Source organism: Crinia signifera, chromosome 3 (assembly GCF_055691185.1).
Source record: "Crinia signifera chromosome 3, ASM5569118v1, whole genome shotgun sequence".
Classification (NCBI taxonomy): Eukaryota; Metazoa; Chordata; class Amphibia; order Anura; family Myobatrachidae; genus Crinia; species Crinia signifera.
Window position 1 is genome coordinate 288,530,948 of NC_139219.1, and position 22,692 is coordinate 288,553,639.

Here is a 22,692-nt window from a genome sequence, read left to right on the forward strand (position 1 = left end):
CTACATACTGTATGTGCAAATTTCTAGGTTTATGGGTGCTGCAGCACTTTACTGGTGATTTGTGCTGATGTTGCAGCTTCAACACAGATAGGTATAAAATATGGGAGCCCATGGGACGTGTAATATCCATAATGCTGAAGCCCAGCTAATCTTCCTCGCCAAATGCATTACATCAACCTTCCCTCTCCTACAAGCCCTTTACTGGCCCTTTACTTTCAGAATCAAATTCAAGCTCTCAAACTAATTTATAAAGCTCTCACCCACTCCTCTCCCATTTACATCTCTGGCCTCATCTCCCTTTACTCTCCCACCAATCCTGTTCACTCTGCTGCCAACTGGTTACTACCTCCCACTCCTACCTCCAAGACTTATCACGTGCTGCTTCCTTTCTCTGGAATTCTCTGCCTCTCACCGTCAGACTACCGCTCTACAAAACATCAACCAGGCTTTCAAGACCCACGTCTTCACCAAACACAGCCAAATCTCACCTTAATCACACCAGGTACTGTAGCACTTTTCCCCCATAACAAAAGATAAAATATCTCCCCCTGTGTTATGTACAGTATCACAAAAAAAGACGTAAATATTTCCTTCAAATTTCCGATTAAATATATATTTGCATCATAGGAATATTTACACTCTCTCACCTAATGATACTAAAGATGTGCCCATCTTTGCACTCTGGTCAGCCTTTAAAGTGACTTTTACACACGTAATAATATATGGTTTCACTGAAAAAGAGCAGAAATAGCTAATTGACTTATTGCAGCATGTACAATCCCTTATGGTAATCCATCACTTCTCAGGCTCCGAGCGGGTATTGAAGTCATTAGAGTTACGGAAAAGAATCTTCAATTAGGAACTTGAAAAAGAATTTTGGGAGGCTCAGAAAGATCTCATGTGTTATATTTAAAGGAGAAGAATGACTCTAAAATGCCTTATTGTTGGGTTACTGTATAGTCCTTTTAAAAGCCCATATAATATCGTTTTATAAAAAAAAACAAAAAACAACTGCATGGATTATAGGCTTTTCATACATGGGCAGTATGAATGGTGAGTCATTGAGCGCCCAAACAAGTGTGTTTAACAGCATTACAAGGGGAGCTACATGTGTCTTATACAGATGAAGCGCCTCTCATTTAGTGCCAGCCCTCACCAAAGCCCCTCTGCTGGTGAGAGCTGGCAAAGAGGCACTCCATCCTGACGGGGATGCGCGAGCACCTCACACACGCGCGAATCCCTGCCCATCTCCGCTTTAGGGAGACGGGCGGGGTTAGGAGGGGTACGGGGAGATGGCAGGGAGCGGCGGGGAGGCTTTGGAGGGTGGCGGAGAGCTACATCAGAATGGGGCATGAGGGCTGGTGGTTGGCAATTCTATTGTCAGCTGCCAGCTGAATGAGAGCGGCTCCATTTGTACTGTTCAAGGGCACCTTGAAACTTAAATCAGGCTCTGATCACCTGCTACAACTCACAGCAAGTTGGGCACTGTATCATCAGCCCCTAATGATGAATAGGTTCCTACACACATTAACTTGAACATTGACCAATACATTATCTGTAACATTGGGTGCCTTTCCTACATGACGTTACAAGACATTAATCTCCATCTATAATAATTACACCATGTTATAGGGGCGATTGCTATTTTTGTTGACTTTTTCTTTGTACTAAGAGAATAAATTGCATAAATCATTTTGCTTTATTCTGAATCAACAATACCAGGGCGTGCGATAATAGGTTAAACGTAATGTACTTGTGTCTTTTTCACCCTTGAAAATGTTGCGTCCTCGATAAGATAAATGTTGTTACATTTAATTGTCTTCATTAATGCGACTACAGCAGCAAGTTTAGGAAAAGGCTGTGGGCCAATTACATGTATTTATTGCAGAATAGACAATATTTATTGTTAATACAAAACTGTACTTACAGTATGTGGTTTATTTTCTGCAGCGAAGGACTGTAATGTTTGCATATTAATTTAAGTGAAAATAAAGATTTGACTGGTTGAGCAGCTTGAAACCAAAATTAAATTAGGAGAACTTTAATAAGATTTGATTTTGGGTGAGTCAACAGTTATGTCAGCAAGGTAGCTGTAGTTTGTTTCAGGGAATTTATAATCAAGGAATTCTGGAATTAATTCAAGAGCCATAAGTACTCAAACTATACATTCTTTATTGGTGATGATGTACCTACTGTGCATATCTATCTATCTGTCTATACTGTACAGTATATCTACTTGCATTATCAAAAGAATAATGGTGCAATGGCATAGCAACACCACCGCAGACCAAGCAGTGGTTTGAGTGCGCAGGCACCTGTTTTATTCTGATTTCATGCAGTCTCGCCATGTCCCTCCAAAAATGGCCACTGCCTAGGAGTAGAGGTTCTACTGGACTGCTAAGCTGGCAGCATCGTGAAGTGCGGCTCCCCGTCCCCTGTGTCAGCTGTCCCTCTGGCTTACTAAGTCCTCTCTCCTCCCCCTCTGGCTCTCTCCGTCTTCTCTCCTCGCCCTCCTCCCCGCTGCATCCGGGATCCTCGGGATGGGGCCGGGCTTGCTTGTTCATCTGCAGTTGAGGGAGAGCCTGCAGAAGTAGCAGCCTCCCTCTTTATGATCTCCAGCTTGAAGATGGCGCCCTTCTATGGAGCTAGTAGGTTATGCCAGACGCTGGCTGTGTGCTTAGGAGCTCGAGGCAGCTCCTGTCTCAGGGGCGATTACCACTGTGTCATAGTCCCCTAAATAGATGGCAGCACCACTTTATTCCCTACAGCAGATAGTGTTCTATTTCTATTGAACTGTGTGTGTGTGTGTGTGTACTGTATGTATGTATGTATGTATGTATATATATACACACACACACACACACACACACACACATAGTTTACAGCTGTATATATGGGGCAGTAGGCCCTCCAAAAATGGCCTCCACCATAGAGGAGACGCCTGAGGGCCTCCTGCACCTTTGTCAGCTCATTCATTCTGGAAGCCTGGCATGCTGTGCGTCTGCACCCCAAGGCATCGTAACTTCCCCTGGCAACATGCATGTAACTCCACCTGGCAATGAGCATGTAAACTACTATGGCAACGATCATGAAGCCCCTGGAAAGAAGCAGGTAACCCCTGGCAAGGAGCAAGTAATCCCTGGAATCGAGCATGTAACTCCTGGCAACAGACATGTAAAGGTGTCCATACACGTTACAATTATTGTATACAATATTGTATACAATATCGCATCTCATCCGATCTCGGTTTTGCGATGACATCAGATGAGATGAGATCTAGTACAAAAAGTATGTGCAGCACGTACTTTTTGTACTAGATCTCATCTCATCTGATGTCATCGCAAAACCGAGATCGGATGAGATGCGATATTGTATACAATATTGTATACAATAATTGTAACGTGTATGGGCACCTTAACTCCTGGCAATGAGCATGTACTGTAGGTAAGCGGAACTTATGTGGCATAATATGCAATAGGCATTACAGTATGTGGCATAATGTGTAATGGGCATTACGGCGTGTGGTATTATGTTTTATGGGCATTATGTGTAATGGCCATTACGGTGATGGCATTATGTGTAATGGGCATTATGGTTTTGGCATTATGTGTAATGGGCATTACGGTGTGTGGCATTATATATAATTGGCATTATGGTGTGTGACATTATGTGCAATGGGCATTACGGTGTTGGCATTATGTGTAATGGGCATTACGGTGTGAGGCATTATGTGTGATGGGCATTACGGTGTGGCATTATGTGTAATGGGCATTATAGTGTAAATTTTTGCAACGTGCCTTCGTCGCACACTGTCCCCATTTCTGTTGTATGTGTGTGTGTGTGTGTGTGTGTGTGTGGGGGGGGGGTGTTGGGGTATTGTTTAATCCTTACTGCAAACTAGAGGGGAGAGGGTAGGGTGGTGAAACGATGGCGATGGTGGTGGGCCACTTGCTTGTATTGCCCCCCAGGCTGAAAGTTGCCAGCCAGCCCCTGGCAAGGAGCATGAAATCCTGAGCATGATATCTTGAGCATGAAATCACTCCCAACAAGCAAGAAATTTCTGGCAACATGCAAGAAACCCCTGGCAATGAGTATGAAATGCTGGAGAGGGGCGTAGGAAACTTTTTTGGCATGTAAGAACATATTTTTTTCTAATTATGCCACGGGATGTACAGTAAGGAAGTGGGAATTTAAATTTAATAAACACATTAAAAAAAAAAAAACTTTTTACGTTGAGCATGTCAAGTTTTTGACAGTTTTTACGTTGAGCATGTCAAGTTTTTGACAGTTTTTACGTTGAGAATGTCAAGTTTTTGACAGTTTTTACGTTGAGCATGTCAAGTTTTTGGCCATGTCAGCCGTATGACCCATACCTGAGGTAAGCAATGCTAAGTACTGTCGATTTTTAGCAGCCTCCAGAACATTTGGAATTTTAATAAAAGTCACTAGTAGTAATGATGCATGCTAGTTTTGGTTTCGGTTTTGGTTCTGATTCTGTTGGGGTTTTGTTTTTGCCAAAACTGCCTAGTGTTTTGTTTGGATCTGTTTTCTTTTTTCTAAATACAAAATGCATAAAATTGCATATTTGGGACTTCTTGTTCCTAGAGTACTATATTATTTACTCAAATAACATTGATTTTAAGTCATTTACAATCAATTTGTCCACTTCACATCTCACTATATTGTTCAACAACATAGGCCACAAACACACGGCAGTTATTTCTGTTTAAAATGTTTTGCAAAGTAGTAATGTATAGCATAGTTCCCACCCGTCCCACTTTTCGTGGACCTTCCTAGTTTTTGGGGACGTTCCCACGTCCCGCCCAGGATCAGCAGTGTCCCGCGTGACCCTTGTGGGGGGCAGTTATGAGTCCCCCCTGTCACCTGTGAATAGACGCTGTGCGCATGCGCACAGCCTCTATTCCTGCCGCCAGAGGGGCTGGGGGGTGGCTAGCAGCTCAAAGAGCCACTGGCCAGGCCCCCACAGTGGTGAAAGTGGGGCGTGGCCTCATAGGAGCGTCCAAGTATAGACCACACCCAAAATGTTGGGAGCATGCGATGTCCCTATTCCAGCACAGGCAATATTGGGAGGTATGGTATAGCAATAACCACTCAAATCCCTTAATTGTATAATACAGTAGCAACAGCAGATAATTACAGTATTCCAACTACAAAGGTGCACATTGCCCCAGCACAGGAATATTCTCAGTCCCCAATCTGTATCTACCTCCTGGGATGTCGACATGGTTTAAATGTTGTCATTGATCATGTAAGCATCTGTGTAATGTTTTACATGTTAAATGCTAACATTCATCATTAACTGGAAATTGATGGTTAGGCAACAGGAGGGGTAAGTATTTAGGGTTATTCACTACTTACCAACGGATGTGCTGAAGGATCCAACAAATCTAGAAGACATCAGGACCCAGTAGACACCACTGGGTCCAGCAGTGGTAAAACACAACTAGATCACCAGGTATGCATCCTACTCATGTCAACATATTTCAGTGATGACATGATGAATGTTGACAAAAGTCAATGTTAACATGCCAAGCATTGTCAACCTTCCCATGTCAATAGTAAACAAGTTGACATGATGAATGTTGACAATCTATGCCACACTTAAATATGCTAATTCAGTAGTCAGAGCCATTTTACAACACGGAAACCCTGTCAATATACAAGTCAGAATAAAAATTGCTTTAGAATAAAGGAAGAAGAGGGATCTTACTGTGCATTTAGTCGTACCGAATACAACAGAAACATTTCCAGCATGAAAATGTCCAAGGACACATGTTTTTGAAGCTGCGAATGTTCTAGAATTGAATACGGCAACTATAATTATGTTTGTTTGATCATTTCTTTATTTAAGGCACATTTGATGTATGGGTATATTTAATCACCAGTTTATTTAAGGTACTTCTGTTTCAGAAATATCTGTATGAGGATTGAATTATTGTAACAACAGGAGAAATAATACTGAAGGGAGTTGTAGCCATTCTCAGCAGTGTTGCAACAGCAGCAGCAATTGTGCGCTAACCACAACACGCACACTTCCAGCAGAATTAAGCACAAATGTCACCTTGAGTTGTGTTTTTTTGTATTAGTTGATAGCGAGGCAATTTTCGCTGACAAGCTGGTAATAGGTAGAGAGCGGCAGGAAAGCAGGAGGGGATGGATTGAGGGAGGGAGAGGAGAAGGAGAGAACGTGTATACTTGCTCAAAGATGAAACCATTTAAATAGCAGGCAGTAGGCCACCGTGTACCACCGCAAAGTGTTTAGCAGGTGTCTCACAGCCCAACTGTGGGACAGACTCAGGAAATTAAATAAATGGCTGGTTTTAAAGGATGAGATCTAATGCGTACAGCATGTTTGTCTACATGGTATGTTGCATATTGTATGTAGATGCTAATTGGAAGTGCAGCGCTAGTGCATTACTAATTTAGTGTGATCAGTTTCATGGCGTACTAGGATGTTTTCATTTAAAGTCAACAAACGTAGAGCAGAAGAGCTAGATGAGTCAAGCATATTTTAATTATATGGCACAACAATACTGCTTGGCTTACAGCGACATGGCCCTCAAATATAATAGTATACCACAAATAATATAGATTGGTGTTCATAAATACAGGAATATCTACACTGTCAGCTTCGTACTTAACCCATCCTGATAGTGTTAAGTTTTCACTCTCCCCCTCAGTGGATTGCTGATCCCCCGGAGAGAGCTGTTCTGAGAGAAAAGGATCGCTCGTCATTTCAATTTCAAATTTCAGCTCCTTGATGGAGCTGTCTGACTTTCAGCCATTCTAAGCGGCTGAGAGCGCGAGCAGGCGCGGGGTTAAGGATTTGGTATGCATGGCAGACTTATAGTATGAAAGTGTCAGGATCACTACAGCAGGTAGAATACTAATAAGAACTCAGAATACAACACATGTGTTTATCTTTCCTTGCTGACAATGTATAGCTCTGCATTCAAGTCAGTACAGATGCCTTTTAGTGCCTGATAGCAATACACCATTGTGCTGGAGTGATCCAATGTCAGTCTTTTTTTTAACCTTTTCATGACTTGTTCTGTGCTCAATGGGCCTGATTCAGTGTGCTAGCTCAACTTAGGCCCTTATTCTGGTTCACTCGCAAAGGCAAATTCCGTCTCAAATGGTAAAAACCATGTGCCCTGCAGGTGGGCAGATATAACTTGTGCATTAGATTTAGGTGGGGTTTTACTTCAAAGTGAGATCTACTGTATATTGCAGTGTAAAAATAAAGCAGTCAGTATTTACCCTGCACAGGAACAAAATACCTCACCCAAATCTAGATATCTCTGCATATGTTACAGCTGGCCCCCTGCAGTGCACATGGTTTTGTCCATTGAGAAGGAATTTGCCTTTGCGAGTGAACCAGAATAAGGTCCTTAGGGATGAGTGAGTTCGGATTAAGGGAATCCAGAAACCCCCGGATATCACTAATCTGAACCCACTCTCCAAGCCTGTTCGGGATTTGCCACCAGGCTAGGGTCTCAGGACCTTGCAAGATCCAACCGACGGATCTCACGAAATCCAGCCCATATATAAATTTGCGGGCGGGCAGCGACATTTCTTACTCCAGTTTAGGAGATGGGAAATGAAGGGTGGTACTGTGCTGCTGTGGTGTGGTGTGGTGTGGTGTCATGTCCTGCTGAGTCCAGTCCAGTGATACTGCTGCTGTTAATGTCCAGTCCAGTGATACTGCTGCATATGTCCAGTTCATTGATCCAGCTGTATAAATCCACTCCAGAGATACTGCCTTTATAGTCCAGTGATACTGCTGTATAAGTCCAGTCCAGTTATACTGGCATTACAATTCAGTCCAGTGATACTGCTGCAGTTCCAGTCCAGTGATAGTGCTATATATGTCCAGTCAATTGTTACTGCTGTTAAAGTCCTGTGATACTGCTGTTAAAGTCCAGTGTTACTGCCGATAAAGTCCATTGATACTGCCATTAAAGTCCAGTCCAGTGATACTGCTGTACAACTCCACCAGGCGAATCCCCGCCTTCCATACGGATCGCCACGGCCGTCCGTACGCGGACATGTGGCGATCCGCATGAATGTGTACGGGGATACGCCTCCTCCATGGTGGGAGCAGCCCCTGCATTCGATGGTCGCCGAACATCGAATGCAGGGCCGCACGCTCCACCAGGTCCCGCTACACAAGACCACACGGACACTTGTCCGTGTGAAATCTTGTATGGGGGCGGGCAGCTGACATCCGGCGATGTCAGATGCCCGCCCTGTACCCACGCGTCATAGCCTCATTAGCATGCGTACGCCCCGCGTTTGCATGGGAACGCCCATGAAACGCGGGGCGTATGCATATGCAAATGAGGCTTCGTAGCCCCTCACGCCCCTATCCACCCCCTTTGCGGCGGACAAAATACGTGTACGGCGAATTCGGCTGCACATGCGCAGAGTAGCCTCTGCACATGCGCAGACCGAAAACATCGGCGGAACGGCCGCATGCGGCCGTTACCGCACGAACCAGAATAAGGGCCATAGTGATACTGTTCTATAATTCCAGTCCAGTGATACTGCTGTATGACTTCAGTATAGTGATACTGCTCTATAATTCCAGTCCAGTGATACTGCTGTATGACTTCAGTCCAGTGATACTGCCGTTAAAGTCCATTCCAGTGATACTGCTGTATAAGAAGTTCAGTCTAGTGACACTTGTATTATTCCAGTGCAGTGATACTGCTGCATGAATTCTGTCCAGTGTTGCTGCCGATAAAGTCCATTGCTACTGTCGTTACAGTCCAGTCCAGTGATACTGCTGTATAATTCCAGTCCGGTGGGAGAGGGGTGCAGCTGTAAATTTTTCCAACTGTAATGCGCAACGGAATATGCTGTGCTATATAAGAAACTGTAAATAATAACAAATTGACTGTCTGACATGCCTACTTGGATACTGTCACTGAGGAAATAAATAATCCTCCCCCATTCTTTCAATGGTGACAGCATCATATGCAGTGACAGTAGACATGTCCCTTACTGTAGCGGGTGTGTTTTGAAAATGTAATTTTCTCTGGGAGTTGCTGGGGAAATGAAAGAAGGAGATGTTGCCATGTCACATTCTGCTGGAGCTAACAATTTTCTCACCAACAGCTCTTTGCGCCTCTGCAGATTTGTGTCCATCGGAAACAAAGGTACAGGTTTACAATACCTGGGATTAAGTACAGTGGCCAAAATACAGTCATCTGATTTCAACAGATTGACCACCCTTATTGGGCCGCCATTGGCATCTCCTGCATGCCCCTGTCATTTTATGGAATAAAATTAGCCTCTGCTATAATATAAATTGTGTCACAAAAAACATGGGACTTTTTGGAGTTTGCAGTTATTTGTCTCACAATATAAATTATCCCTACACTTAATGTGTTTGCCTACAACAATACATGTGGTAAGGGAAAACGGATAAAAGTGGGTACTACTGCACTTCTGAGTGAGGACACAAATTAAACTTTTTTAAAATGTACCTTGTTCAGTCTGGGAATTGCTTGTGTAGTAAAGTTGAATCCAGAGTGGGCACACAATACATCAATCAATTGTGTAAATCCCACTGCATTAATGGCAGATACTGGATGCACGTCTAACATCAGCATAGTTGCTATGGCCTCAGTAATCTGCATTGTGACTGGATGACTGCTGTCATACCTAATTTTCCTTGTTCCTTGGAAAACTAAATAGTATTCCAAAACAGACTTACCATAATTTCATCATTTAACCCCTTCAGTGGCAATCACAAGAATTTTCCAGGCTGTGCCTCAGTGCCCAGTCTGGCAAGGCCGGAAAATTCTCGGGATTGCCACTGTTTACAGCCCCTCCCCTCTGCGGCGCCTCCGGCTCCCTCCTGCTCCCCCCTCTCCTCTGGGTTTTGTATGAAGTCCCCTGCGCCAGCTTATGACAAGCCGGCTGCCGGGGACAGGGACGCGGTGCAGGTCCGGGCAGCCGCTGATTGACAGTGCAGCGGCGCTGCCCGGACCCAGGGAGCAAGTGGTGTTTTTTTTTTAAGGGAGCACTCCCCATAAAAAACTCGCCCAGTGGGGAGCATTTCCCCCCCCCCCAAAAAAACCACCACTGAAGGGGTTAACCTCCCCTATAAAAACCTATTTCCTAATCTCTTTATACCCGCTGCATTTCACGCCTTCTTTCCTTCTGGGCATACTCATTTTTGCAGGAATTATTTGAAAAAAAGCTGCTTTTAGAAGACCTGCAGTTACGAAAACAGGGGTTCGGGACACGAGGCCACACCCCAATCTGCCCACAACTCTGAGAACAACACCCCTTTTCTGGCGTGTGGTAACTACAGTTTATGCCACATCGGATGTACAAACAGGTAGGGACACCACTGTTCTACTGGCAATGACATCACTCCACACTACACCCATGACAATTTGTAAAGTACAACAAGTAAATCTATCTAATAACAGGCTGCCCGAGCATCTGCATGTTGGGAGCCCTGGGAAGCTGAGCAGCTCTATGTACTCTATCAACATCACTAGACATAATCTATCTCCTTAGTCTGACCTAGCATCTTTTATGTTGTCTGTTCATTTGTAATATACTACTATACTAATATACTGTAGGTAAAATGGCAGAAATCTCAAATAATAAAGAAATATAAATTTTGTGGTGTAATTATACTTTCTGTTCTGTATAAATAAAAAATAGGTCCTTATCTATGCAGTTGGAGCCCCTGTCAACTTTGTTCCTTAGGTCGTGGCTCACCGTGGCTAGCCATGGCTTTTCTAATGTTCTCAGCAGCAATACAATACATAGAACAATACAGTAGAGCATTAGCATAGTAATCATATGACTCACTTAAGCCAATTAACAGGTTAAATGAGGAGGGCTCCATCTGTATTTAGAAAATGTTAGACTTATAGACTTATGCGGTGAAATGTAATATGGTAAGAGAATTAGAAAGTGAGAGATTTGGTAAGAATTCTCCAGTTTTCTTAAAGCGGCAATCATTTACACTGCAAAACCAGTTTGAAAAAACTGGAGATTTCTTACAAATCTCTCACTTTCTGAATCTCTCACCCTACTACATGTCACCCGTGGTTTTAACTTATATTCTGTAAACATTATACTCGGCAAACACTGACAACCTCAAACACTGTTTGACAATAGAAGTTGTCAAACTGTGGAGCTCTCCAGGGTTCTGAATCATAGAGCAGAGATTCATCAAACTGTAGAAAAAAAAGAAGGAAAGAACCAGGACACTTAGGGTGACATTCTATGCTATGCGGTAAAATCTGCATGTTTTTTATCGCACCAAATTGCACTTTTGAAAATCGCAACATTGGCCCGTTTTTCGCATATTTAATGAGATGCGAAAAACGTGCCAAATAGTGCGAATAGGTGCGATTTGGTGCGATTTCTTTAGTCCTGAAAATGTGGTCTGAAAATCGCACGTTTGCAGGAAATCGCAATTAAAAAAAAAAAAAACAGCGCGGGGTCCCCCGCCAGAGCATAACCAGCCCGGCTCATTGAGCCGGTGCTGGTGACATAAAATCAGGGTCCCCGACAAATAGGGGTCCCCTTGATTTAATGAAACCAGCACCAGGCTCAAGGTCCGGCGCTGGTTCCCGAAATACGGGGGACAAAATGACTAGGGGTATTTTAAGAACCAGCACCAGACCCAACCAGCCAGCAGGGTAATGCCACAGCCGGGGGACACTTATTATATAAGGTCCCACGGCCAAAGCATTATCCCCCTGGCTGGTCAGCATGGGCAGGGGTCCTGGGGAAGTGGGGACCCCCCAATGAAGGGGTCCCCCCCCTCCAGGACTTACCAGCCCATGCTGAAAGTCCGGGGCTGTCCCCGATGCCCCTGGGCGGTGGGCATCGGGCTGATGCAAAGTGTAAAAAAAAGATTAAAAACTATTGTTTTCTACTGTAGAACTATGAGTCCCAGCAAGCCTACCCCGCATGCTGGGACTTGGAGAACCACAAGTCCCAGCATGCGGGGCATTAAAGGGCCCGCTGGCACTTGTAGTTCTACAGTACAAAAAATAGTTAAATAAAACACACTGACACCCTGAAAAATAAAAGTTTAATACATACATAACACACACACACTGATACTTACCTATCTTGAGCCCGTAGGTCGGTCCCTGGATCCTGGGTCCGGGGCTCCTGGACAGAAGAGTCCGGTTCCGGGGCCTTGGTCCTGGTTCCGGGGCTGGTTCGGGGTCCTGGGCTCCAGGGCTGATGTCTCCGGGGTCCAGGATCCGAAGTAGTCCAAAAGGGGTTCCTAAGGAAGGAAATTCTACTCACCTGGTCCCCGGCGACGACCTCGGCATCCTCTCCGGCAGATGCGCTGCTCCCGGCTGGTACCCACTCACGGACTGGAGAGGCGCAGAGATGTTTCATCTTCCGCGCCTTTCCTCCGAATGATTCTATTGGCCGCCTAGCGGCCAATCAGGAGCCGAGAAAGTCGGCTGTGGCATTACCCTGCTGGCTGGTTGGGTCTGGTGCTGGTTCTTAAAATACGGGGAACCCTAGTCATTTTGTCCCCCGTATTTCGGGACCCAGCGCCGGACCTTAAGCCTGGTGCTGGTTTCATTAAATCAAGGGGACCCCTATTTGTCGGGGACCGGCTCAATGAGCCCGGAGCTGGTTATGCTCTGGCGGGGGACCCCGCGCTGGTTTTTTTTTTATTTTAACTGTTTAAACTTTTTTTTACACCAGAACCCTGCACAGATCGCAATGATGTGTGCAGGGTTCTGGCTAATTCGCCCATCAGAACCTGGTCTGATTTTTGGGCGAATTATAGACACAGTTTATACAAATCGCATACCATTAAATATGCGATTTGTATACTTTTTAATGTGAAAACATCTGGATGCGATGTGCTGCGTAAAGCAGCCATCGCATTTCCAGTGTGTCCAACTTGTTGGCCAAAATCGACATTTTTTCACATTTTTGCAGCTCATTAAATATGCGAAAATGGAAAAACATGCGATTTCGTCCGTTTTTGCGGAACAAAAAAAAAAACGCAAAAAACCCCCCGCAAATCATAGAATGTCACCCTTAATGTTTATTCCTGATTGACTGTATAGGACATAGCAAAGATTAAATAATGGCCAACAGTTTGGGCGTAAACTTCATCCTTGGGGTCACAAGTTTTGTTCCCGAAGAAGGAGGTTATTGTTAACACTGCAGGGAGCTAGCTGGTTTGACAGACACAGTACTGTAACCTGCATGGATGAGACAAGGTTGTTTACTCACAACTGGCCACACGTAACAATACGTAAAAGATGACACACAAATGATGTACCTAGAGTTATGGTACAGAGATGTAGGTAATATTACTGATCTCGTAACAATACGAAGGATGGTATAAGTAGTGAATCTGATACTCCATCAGAGATGACAGAGAGGAAATAATTACCCTGATGTATACAGATCCCTACCAAATAAATGTGTGGTGTTTTACACAGTATATAATCTGGAACACACGAAATGGAGTAGTGTGTTACCAGATTTGATGAGACTTACTGGGAGTACCAGAACCGACTGTGTCGGCAGAACCACCAGCTCCACTGAATCACTCAGCTGCAGGCTTACCTGTATTGACACTAAGGAGTAATGGCAGGGAGAACACACCACTCCAAAGCTCACATACAGGTAAAGGCTGGAACTCTCTGCAGCTGTTACTATTCAGTGTTCTAGTCTCAGGCTGGAAATCCCTCTCAGAGAACAGACTAGCAGGATTAGTCTAACAATTTGTAAACAGATAAACTGTCTGACTAGCTGCCTAAAGTCTCCCAAATTGCTTCTCTAATACTGCTAACTGACTGACTAGACAGGATTTCAACTAAGTACAGGCTGACTAATTAATCACACAGGAATAATCACACAGGATAAGGCTGACTGACTACAGACAATTCTGACACCTAAGTGAAAGCAGGAAATATCAGCAGCACCTGTTTGCAGCAAAAGCCTCCCTGAAATACCCTGCCACCGCCCACACATTTCCTGGTCTGATGTCAGAGCAGGAAGGTGGCCTGACCAGACCAAAGTTAGCTCCAGCATTGTGGCCGCATCTGGGTTGCCATAGCAACCCGATGTGACCGCCAACGGCGGCTAACAGTTATGCCAAAAATGTAGTGTGCTGTCTTTCAGATATGCCTCATGCTGTCAAACATTAATAAATATGACTATTTCCAACCCATTTCTCTGCACTATGGCAGGGCATAAAGTAAGTACTCATTCTGCTGAGTTCAGCCATTGCTGGGTCTAACATATTTCACAATATAAAACAGAGAACAGAAACAATCTTGGGTGTTGTAGGGATGAATTCATAAGTAATACAATACGTTCCTTTTGACTTTAGAAATGTGGCCTTTCCAGTGCTGGTGAAGTACAGTAAGTGATCTTTGTGAAATATACATGAAAAAATTAACAAACAATATGTAGCAAAGTCACATAATGTCCAATAGTAAAATATAACTGAAGATGTACAGTTAGTGAGAAATCAGGCATACCACACTCACATTAATAAATGTGAGTGTTTGTGCATAAAGGTTTCTTTTGGTGTTCCATATACAATCTACCCCCAAAAAGGTCATAAAGTGAATAGGGTGTACCGAAACTCAGATAGCAGTTCACTGTGCCAAGTATATAAATGTTTCTTTATATGTGTTGAAGTATAAGAAGATAAATTTGCACAAATGGCTTACCATACTCACAATTATGGTTATTAGAATCCCATAAATGTATATTTTGTTGACAAACTTCTTCCTTCTCAATGTACTGTGTGAAGACTCTCCGTGTACAAGCGAAAAGTGCAGATAAAAAAAATAAAACAAGCAATGTGTAATATTGTCATGATATTTAATGCGAAATGGTGTAGGATGAACTAATACCAAATGTTGTACGTACCCTGCTAACATAAATAGTGGTGTAAACTCGTATTTCAAGGTTTCTTTTAGTCTCCAGAATGTGTAGACAGACCCGTCACCTCTGAATTTCAAAATATATCATACCCTAACTCACCTCATGTTGCGATCCACTGTGCAGCCGTGACCACTGTTTAGAACGGACACGGAAAAACTCTACTCTATTGCTTCCCTCTAAGGGCAACTAGATCCCTTGGTGCTAGGCTTCACCTATAACAGCCACGATTGATGGGGAAAATTAAGTCTGCCTCAACTCCAGTGCCACCAGGTCTTATGTGGTACAAGGATCTGGAATTGCCTGGGAGTACGCAAGAGGAGAACTAAATAAAATGGGATTCCTACACAAAGAGGGAAACTAAACATATAGCAACCTCATCGCAAAACAATATACCGCAACCTCATTGCAAACAGAATATATTGCAACCTCGTAGAAAACTGAATATACCACGACCTTGTCGCAAACAGAATGTACTGCAACCTCGTGGCAAACACGAGATTGTGCTCACACAATCTCGGGAGATATAGACCCCACAATACTCATGTAATAAACACTACACCAAAATAATTAAAAGCAATAATAAAACACCACACAATGAAAACAGTGACTGCCCGTAAAATACAGGGAACTCCCAGACCAAAGAGAACATGGGGAAATGAAGTCACCAGCTGGTGGAAAAAAGTCAGTGTGAAGATGTTAAATGACCAGAATCTGCAGGGACAGCTGACAAGTAGCTATGGGCTGAAACAGACGCTATCAATGTTGTCTGCTACCAGGCTGACTTCCATAAAAGAAAGTCCCTGGCCAATGAGAAGGGGCCCCAGCAGACCAGCCTTTACAGTCCTAATTGACCACCTGTTGCTGGGCGCACTAGTCACAGCATTCTGGCTGCTTAGGACCATCCAGCATCTTCCAGTTGCTAGGCAACTGGCCGAGAGGAACACAGGTGGTGGAAGTGATGCACCACATCAGTTGCCTAGCAACCATAACTCTGCGCGTCCCGCCACTAGCCACAATGCCCGCCTGCTCCTGATGCCACCGGCTGGATCCCGGGGACCCACCACTGACCGCAGCTACAGGTTCCCAGATCCTAACACATTTATTGTCTAAGGGACATATATATCAAGGTAGCTTTAGTTATATTTAAACCAGAAAATAAATATGACATACCAAACTCAAGAGATGAGTAGATGGATCAATTCACATAAAGTTATCTTTACTTTGGATAACGTGTGTAGGTGTCACAAACCCCAGTAAGCATCCCCATTTAAGACCTCGGTCTTTACCTTCCCGATGGTCCGCACTGCGGTTGAGGTCTTTGGTTGGCGCTGCTGCTTGGCGCGATGTCCATTGCATGCCCGCAGGTAGCCGGTGTTGTGCCTTGTCACCGACACGCTGACATGCCGGCTCCGGATGGCATGGGAGCCGACATGACACTTCTGCTCACCTGACCAGTTTGACCAATCTCGCTGACCATCAGCCTGGCCCCTGACCTACACACCTGTGCAGTAATCAAGGTGTGTCTGTCCTTTCCCCAGCATTGATTGGTGCCACACCCGGCAGCCAATCACAGACAGGCAAGGGGGATATAGCTCAGGCCTGAGCATTACCTCGTTGTCTTGTACAATTGCTTTACCTGCTCAAGAGTTCTCCTGCATTCAGTGAAAGTTTCCAAGACTCCAGGATTCCAGGCTCCCCTGTGTCCTTGCTTCCAGCGTTTTTCCAAGCTACCATACTTACCTGTTCATACCATCTCCAAAAGACTCCTGCGATACCATCTCTGCAGTCGAGTATCAGGTGTCTCGCTGAGCACCTTGCTGGCTGCTAAGTCAGTTACCACTATCAGTGACAATCAACATCTTGTCGTGATCCTGTCGACAGTCCCCGTCAACACCTGGGTTGCCTCACAGTATTTGTGCTCCATAGAGACTATTACACCTCCGTCCTATCCAGCCATTACACCTTAGTATACAGTACGTCAACATCTCCGTCGACATCCCAAGTCGTCAGTCCTGCAGTTCCCAGACTGCTCATCCCTTACCCTGGTCTCTCAAGGCCATTCCAGGGTTCCATATTCTAGTCCCAGCCTGCGTCCCGAGGACCAGGGCAGGGGGTCGCGACCTGCCTGTCAGACGCAGCTAAGTCCAAAGTTCCTTGCGGGACTCCCTGGTGAACACCGTTGGCAGGTTAGACTCTGCGCCCCTGTTCCTGGTCTCCGCCAACACTCTGGTACGTTGTGCTCTCGTCCCCTTGTGCATGTCATATATTAAACCCCCAGCATTCTGCTACACAGTGCCCTCCACTGGTCCACCACGGTCACAGCCGGGAACACAAGTTTAAAAAGGTTAGAGGACATCTAGTTACTTAAATATTTTGCCTAAATCAGTTTGGTTTGCAAAAGCAAACTGCTTCTATAATGGACAAAACCATGTGCACTGCAGGTGGGGCAGATGTAACATGTGCTTGAGGACCACGCCCCAGTAGTAATGTCAGATGGGGACTTCCCAAGAGGCAATGGGCGTTTATACGTGGTTACACCCCCTTTTTGGGAGTTCTTATGGCTGCACCAGGTATCACCAACCACTACTAGACATCAGGGCTGCCATCAGAAATTGTGGGACCCTCCCCTTTCTTGAACCCCTGGCATGCCTGGTGACCTCTGGTGTCCACAGAATTGACCATACTACTTTACCTCTATGCTGCTTCAAGAATAATGCAAACTTTAAATATGGAATATAAAAAACAATAATTCACTGACTGCGAAGGATACCCAGCAGATACAATAGAACAGCAATATACACAGCACACAAGCACTTGACGGTAAACACAAGGGTATATACAATGAACTTACACTACAAATAAGTGAATAAAATTAAGATTCTGATGATGGACACAAAGTCTGAAATGCATTAAGCCAGTGACTTTGTGGCAGAAGAAAGCAATCTGTTTCTGGAGGCTGATCCTGTACCTTGGTTTTCTCCTCTGGGTGTACGGAACTTACAAGCAGTGGTGGTTTTTACCTATGGGCTGCAGGGCTGCAGCCCCCCCAGGCAAAATCCATCACTGTCTCTGCCTAAAGTGAAGCCAGATCAGTCTGTGAGACTGCTCTGGCTACACTGTCACTGGCAGTGACTTCCTATTGGAAGTCCGACCTGCCAGTCACTCAAGGCAGTCCCATTGGGAGGTGTTCCCTCCCTCTGGGATGCCTCTCTGTGCGCAAATGTGTGGCAGTCCCCAAAACAGGTTTTGCACATGCGCAGTACCGCGGAGGATACTGCACATTTGCCAGTCCCAGGAACCTGATTAAGCCTCCGGGGGCTGCTGCAAAGGCAGCCCATGGAGGCTTAGGCCAGTGCATACGCAGTATGTATGAAGTTACTGCGCATGCGCTAGGCCTGTACAGACCGGTGGCCGGGACTGGAAGATGCAGGGAGCACGGCAGCTGAGGGGGGTGGGGGGCGCATTGCAGCAGCCCCCCCTCCTCCAAAAGGGTAAGAGCCGCCACTGCTAACAAGAAAACCAGGAGTGGTCCGGGTGAGAGATATCCATACCAAACAGCTTCCATATCACCTAATGGTGATATGCTGTTTTTAAACGTTCTAAATGTAAGTGAAATGTGTAAATGAAACCCTCTTCCTATAAAGAAGGTGCTGCACCATCTTTTTCTTTAGTGTTTAAGGATTTTTGATTGGTTACCCATCACCAACCTCACATCTGCAGAAAGGACATTGGTCTTTTACTTTAATAGAACTTTGATTAAGACAAATTTTACTTGATAGACTCCAGTCCTGGGCTTCCTTTCTGTCCAGTCCCAGGTCTGGTGTCTCGCCTGTCATCCCCAAATGGTGGCCGTGCTTGCCAAAATATATATTTCATCGAGGTCAGTGGCTGATTAAATGCAGACTCTAATTTAGCTATCAACAGAACCTGTGTAGTTCATGCTGTAGGTGTTTGTATTCCCAGATCATCAATAGATGGTAGATTGTAGATGCAACACTGTAGATACCAAGGTCAGTGGAAGGAGATCTATTGTGAGCACATAGAAGGTTTTTATCTGTTATATGGCTTTGGATAGTCTAGTAAGGCTTGACATTAGTAGTTTTATTTCCAGAGTTGTATGCTTTATATATTATATATACAGTATACTTAAGATAACGGATGCACCAGTTAGACACAGTCACAGTCCTAACTGTTATGTTCTAGACATTACGGGGGAAATTTACTAAGGAAAATACGCCTAAAAAAATTCGTACTTGTATAGTAAAATACAATTTTTTTAGGCGTAGCTGCCTTAGTAAATTTCCCCCAATGTGTCTACATTAATAGTAATCATCAGTACACATATAAAATATAAATAAACAACAAGAATAGTGAGAGTTTATTTATTATATATTAAAAAGTTTAACTGTTTGAGTGTCATCATCTCTGTGAAAGATGTGTAAAACATCTGCTAAAAAAATGCCAAAATATATGTGAAATATGTGCAAAATAACATGTGATGAATATAAGGGGCAATGGTCCATACTTTACAGTAAATTAAATGGAACTAGTTGTAAAAGATACGTCTGAAAACAGACACGTTTACTTCCATTTCTGCATAGGCGCCGGTTCTGTTGACACATCACCACTTTTTAAGGCTTATACATCTGAGCCCATTATTTGGCGCGCCATCGCCTTTTCCAAGTTTCTGTAACATAGATATCACAAAACAATACCTTATGAAAAACAGTTCCTACAGTGATAGCTAGACCACGATTTCTTGTTAAAGCAATTAAAATATTAAATTACATATATAATTATCAAGACATAAAAAAACTAATATGTAATGAGGATATAGTTCTCCTATAATTGAAAACTTTAGGATATACAAAGAATAAGATTCAGTCTGGTAACTTATTAAGCATGCCCCATATCCAAAAAAATAAATGCATAAATATAAATAGTGCATACATTTTTTTGTTTTAATCATCATTAGCCAAATTTCAGGGACTCATTATTCTTCAATGAGCTGTCCAGCTTTAAAGATTTCATTGTACGGGCACTATAGTTTGCAATTTAAAGAGGATGGTAATTTGATTAAGTACAAACATGAGCATTTATCATTTTTAACTCTACTTTCATATTTGTAGACACATTAATTTTCTTGACGAGTGAGTTTAGAAGTGTGAAATTAGAAATGTTTTCCGAGAAATTTTGCTATATTGCTTGCAAATGGGTTTAGATACTTTCCTACAAAAGACAAAATGCCAAGATGGCTATCAGATCATAAATGGCAAATGCTGAAAAATGGAGGTTCCCCTATAATGCTCCCACAAATGTGCTTATTAGCCTGTCCACAGAAGAGATGTTAGGCCAAATGCAATGACTTCTTGGTTGCAAACGTACCAAGAGTTATTGTGGCATGTGTTTAAAATGCAGAAACAACCAGGTTTGTTTTTAAATTGTCATGGCTAAATTAATGACATGTATATTTGACCCCCAGTGACTGGTTCCTCTAGCGTGGTCGGAACACGTTATGCTGGGTACACACAAGGACGACAAGGGTCCAATCCCATCAATCTAGATCCAATTCTGACTGATTGGATGTAGATTGTGTGGTGATTGGGCCCTTTTCTGTCCTGGTGTGGACCGATACTGATCCGATGCGCGGTCCAGCGGGTCGGCCGGTCGTTATTCAGATCCTACCTGCAGCAGGTACGATCTGGAAACGACAATACTCCTGGGTGCGGGTCGCCATTGAATGGGACCCGCTCACGGTGCATATCGTGAGCGAGTCGTGCCCCCCCACGTCATCGTGAGCGGGTCGGAAGAAACAGTGATGACCCACTCACGATGTGCATCATGAGCGGGTCATCCTGGTGTGTACCCCACATAAATGACACTTCATTATTTGACATTCTTTGACAATTGAGAGTGAACCTTACCAAAAAGTACCCTTCCATGCGGAAGATATGTCTTTAAAAACTGCAATCTATAAATGACAGGTAAAAGTTTAATAGGTACAGTATTCTTGCTTTACAGTACACACTTTGGGGCGAAACGCTGTGGAGTTAAATCAGAGATGGATGCAATTTGGCCAAAATATTACACACATTACTTCAATGGAACTGAGGGGCTAATTCAGCATGGATTGCTAACGAGAAAGTTCGTAGTGGACTGCAAGGAGAATGCCACCACCCAGAAAGAAAGAGGAAAGGATTCTTGCTTACTTGCGAAAATATTGCAAATGGAACACTAATTGCCATCCGAATCAGCATAGCATTCCCACGGCCAGCGTAGTTAGCGTAGTCAGCGTCCCTGTCAGTATCAGCTTCGTGTTCCTGCAGCCAACATAGTTAGCGTAGTCAGCGTCTGTCAGTATCAGTGTAATATTCCCACAGCCAGCGTAGTCAGCCTAGTCAGTAAGTTTGCGGCTAGCCGTAGCTTACATAGTTAGTGTAATCAGTCAGCGTTACTCAGTTAGCATGTAGTCAGCGTAGTCATTGCGTTTGTGGGTAGCCGGAGCTTACGTAGTTAGCACAGTTAACACATGTCATCATTATTGTTTCAGATGAATGACATGACAGGTGTGAATGTGTTCCTGAAACACCCCCACTATCCATGCCAGCCCAAAGCATTGTGAGTGCAGTGAGCCCCGCGAGGGGACGCGGTACGCGTCTTTCTGATCTGTTCATAACCCCACTATGCACGTCAGCGTTGAGTTGATTTTATAAAGTGTGGCGAGCAAAGCGAGCCACCGAGGCTGAAGTGTGGCGAGCGCAGCGTGCCCCGCAAGGGGATGTATATTACTTGATGTGTATTTCGTATCCCCTTACTGGGCTCGCTTCGCTTGCAACACTTCCGGCTTGGTGTCTCGCTGCGCTCATCACACTTTATAAAATCAACTCCACGCTGACTCCAGTATTTTTTCCAGATTGTAAGCGATAAGTGTACTAGGTTTGGTGTAAATTACTTGAGGCATTCCACAGTTAGCTGGAACATACAGATGGAGAGCCTCTCTTCTAGCGGGGGTCTGGTGGTTAGATCGCCAACCGCCACCCCCCGCCAGCCACTGAAGGGGGGCGTACGCACACGAGACACTCGCGCCTCCCCTTCCAACGGAGCTCCCCGCTGGTCCCCTCCGACTCGCCGCCGGTCTGTGCCACTTGCCCCTACCTCGCCACCCCCCCCCTAACCCTGACCATCCTCCTGAAGCAGAGACGGGCAGGGTTCATGTCCTCCACCATCTGGAAACTGGAACGTGCATGCATGTGGGTCGCTCGCACATCCCAGTCAGATGGAGCACCATCTCGTCAACAGGGGGGGGGGGGGGGGGCATTTTGGCGAGCCCCCAATCTGAGGAAGCCGCCGATTCCCAAACGAGGCGGGGAAACACGTCATTTATCACTATTTTTTTGTTGATGACCATCCTCTTCTGAGATACACGGGGATCCCCCCATTTTAAAGTGGACATAGCCACTCCAACACTCAGTGACCATCTTTGTCCACATACTCCTCTCCATCATTGGCATCAAGCCTCTAGTTGTATGTTGATTGAGTCCTCACTACTTACATTTAAGCTGTAATGTGTATTGATCTGTGGCGCTATTTATTTGTACTGTATTTTTGTTATTTATTCAATGTTATGCCAAGCTTTGTCTCCCTGTATTGTTCCTTTGCACGGCGCTGCGAAACACTTGTGGTGCCTTATAAATAAAATTATAATAATAATAATAGCCATCTATTTTCCACTCACCAATAGGAGGGCAG